The sequence below is a fragment of the Furipterus horrens genome, unplaced genomic scaffold (genome assembly GCF_987537825.1).
Source record: "Furipterus horrens unplaced genomic scaffold, mFurHor1.1.pri manual_scaffold_10, whole genome shotgun sequence".
NCBI classification, from domain to species: domain Eukaryota; kingdom Metazoa; phylum Chordata; class Mammalia; order Chiroptera; family Furipteridae; genus Furipterus; species Furipterus horrens.
The window spans coordinates 49,051,655-49,054,991 of NW_028327180.1; the positions used below are offsets into that span (position 1 = coordinate 49,051,655).

The 3,337-nt window shown below is 40.9% G+C and overlaps 1 pseudogene; it reads left to right on the forward strand.

Annotated features, from left to right (window-relative positions):
• Window positions 1-2,427: 2,427 nt before the first annotated feature.
• LOC150000168 (calcyclin-binding protein pseudogene) lies at window positions 2,428-2,940 on the forward strand (annotated as a pseudogene).
• The last annotated feature ends 397 nt before the right edge of the window (window positions 2,941-3,337 follow it).

Here is a 3,337-nt window from a genome sequence, read left to right on the forward strand (position 1 = left end):
GTTGTAGTAATTATTTTAATGTCTTTATAGTCGTATAATCTCTGTCATTTCTGGTTTAGTTCTGATGGGTTGACTGTTCTTTTCATGGGTTACATTTTCCTGCTTCCGTCTGTGTTCTGTGGAGGATACAACATAGGAATGAAAAGGTCTGGCTAATGCTGTAGACTTACCTATGTTTTCAGAGTCAGTGCTGGTCTAGTGCAGCTCCAGCCCATTGCTCTCTGGCATATAAAGACGTCCCACATGCCTCCTGCACATTTCAAGCCCAGACCTGGAATTTCTCCAAGAAGCCTTGGTTTCGTTTAGTGGGAAATAGTATTTCAAGACGATATGAATGCCAGGAATGCTCAACATTACTGAGTTGTCAGTATTTCTGGATTTGTTACATTGATTGTTGCACTGCAAAGTACCCCAAAATCTAATGGCATAAAGCAACAATAACCTTTTATTTTCTTATAGTTCTGTAATTCAGGCCAGGCTTATGTGGACTATGAATGTCTGTTCCACATGATGTCAGCTGGAACATCTCCACCAGGGCTGAATGATTACCCACATGGATGACAGGTTGGTGTTGTCATCTGGTAGCTCAGCTGGGGCTGTTGGCCAAAGTCTTCTCTGCATGGCACAGTAGAGTTGCTCACAGAACGGCAGCTGGGTTCTAAGAGCTAGGATTCCAAGAATACACATCTCATTGTGCAAGTACTTATAAAGCCTCTGCCTGCGTGCCATTTGCTCTTATTTCATTGACAGCTCATAGTGCCTCGCCCAGAGTTAGTGCGTGTGGGGGGAACCACACAAAGGCAGGCAGGTGTTATTTATTGGAGGCCACCACAGTAATAGAATAACCATAAAGCTTTTACAGTAAACAGAACTTGTGTTCCTTTTAGTGTTTTAAATTATTTTTCTTTTTAATGATTTTTATGTGCTTATTTATTTTTAGAGAGAGAAAAAGGAGGGAGAAAGACAGGGAGAGAAATATCAATCGGTTGCCCAACTGGGGGACCTGGCCCATGACCCAGGCATGTGCCCTGACAGGTAATTAACCAGTGACCTTCTGGTGAGTGGGATGACACCCAATCCACTGAGTCACACCAGTCAGGACCTAAACGATTTTTCTTGTTTTTCTATTTCTTCTTTGAAGTCTAGTCATATTATATCCACATGTTCCAATTTCATTTATGTTGTTTTCTCATGTCTTCTATCATCTTCTTGATAACTTTTAATTACTTTAAAAATAGATTAGTTTTGATCTGTTTTATTGGCACTTTCTGGAATGCTTCTGCTGTTGGTAGGAATGATAATCAGTTCCTCATTCTCTTTTATTCTTATAATAATTTTGTATGAAATTTAACTTTGTGGTTTTTCTTTTGCCCATTTTTATGTGAAATTAGTTTTTGTGGTTTACATGAAATTACTTTTCTTCTTTTAGAGAACAAAATAGTTAGAAGGAGGCTAAATTCACAGAGCTTATTTTTCTGTTGTTTGCATAGTTTTAGCATATGGAACAGCATCAAATAAATGCTAGGACTGTAAAATGGCACAGCTCATCTGGATAATAGCTTTGCTGTTTCTTAACCAACTGAACATGCAACTATAACACAATCTAGTAATTACACTCTGGGAATTTGATCCCAGAGAACTAAAGACTTATGTTTCCCGCAAAAACCTATACATGAATGTTTACAGCGTCATTATTCGTAATAGCTATAAACAGCCCAGCTGTCCTTCAGCAGGTAAACGGTTAAACAAAATGTAGTATATCCATACCACGAAATACTACTATATAATGATCTTAGAATGGTCGAATCACAGAGATGAAAAACAGATCGGTGGTTGCCAGGAGGGCAGAAGTATAGAGAGAGGGAGGGAGGCAGATGTGGTTATAGAAAGGCAATATAAAAGATCCTTGTGGTTTTGAAACTTTTCAGTGTTATTGATTGTGGTGGTAGATACACTAACCTACATGTATGATGAAGTTGTATAGAACTAAATATGTACACAAATCTAAGTTAGATTGGTAGGTTGTATCAGTGCCAATATCTTGATTCTGAGGGAACCGGGCGGCAATGGGGAGGGGTGGGGGCTGTGACGCGGGACTCCCGAAGGTTCCAGAGGCGCCTCGCGAGGTGGGCGGGCCGCGGTGTCACGCAGGGGAGGCTGCGTGCGCAGGCTGCGAGCACTGCGAGTTGTGTGGGTTCTGCGAGTCGAGCAGACGTGTCGTTTCCGGTTTACGCCCGGTCTGTGCTGGCCGTGCTGCCTCTCGGTCCCTGCCTGCCTGGCCGGGCCGACATTGGCTTCAGCGGTGGAGGAGCTTCGCAGAAAGAGCTAGAAGAGGTCAAGGTGCTGATGGAAAAGGCCACTAGAAAGAGAGTACGTGATGCTCTTATAGCTGAAAGGTCCAAGGTTGAGACAGAAATCAAGAACAAGATGCCGCAGAAATCACAGAGGAAAGAGGAACCTCTTGACAATGAAAAGCCGGCTTCCATGGTTGCTTCCATTACAACCGGCTACACAGTGAAAATCAGTAATTATGGATGGGATCAGTCAGATAAGTTTGTGAAAATCCACATTACCGTAACTGGAGTTCCTGAGAGCGTGCAGGTGCATTTCACAGAGAGGTCATTTGATCTTTTGGTAAATAATCTAAATGGGAAGAATTACTCCATGACTGTGAACAATCTCTTGAAACCCATCTCTGTGGAAGGCAGTTCAAAAAAAGTCAAGACAGATACAGTGATTATCTTATGTAGAAAGAAAGCAGAAAACACGCGATGGGACTATTTGACTCAGGGGGAAAAGAGTGCAAAGACAAAGAAAAGCCTTCCTACGACACTGAAACAGAAAATTTATGAAGATGGAGATGATGATATAAAGTGAACCATTAATAAAGCCTGGGTACAATCAAGAGAGAAGCAAGCCAAAGGAGACACCGAATTTTGAGAACTGAAAGCCCTTTTGGGAACTGTGATTTGAAAATATTGATGTTTTCAATAAGGACATGTGAGCTGCACAGATAAATTTAACGGATACCTTGACAGAGACTTATTCTAAGAAGAGGCAGTGAATTCTCCTACTGGAGAATTTATTTAAATAAAATGTGCTTATGAAACACTTCCTCTAAAGATGGTTTTCTTAGTAAACTGGTCATTTTGTTCTGGGAAGGGTAATACTGCATTCTCATGTGAAATGTAAGGAAGCAAGTCTTGCCTCATGAAAATGCCATATTGTATTTTTGTTCAGCTGAAAGGTAGAAAAAAGTTATTGCTTAAGTTCCTGGCATCATTTCTCACCAATGTAGGAATAAGTTAAAAAAAAAACACAAAAACCCTGAATTTTT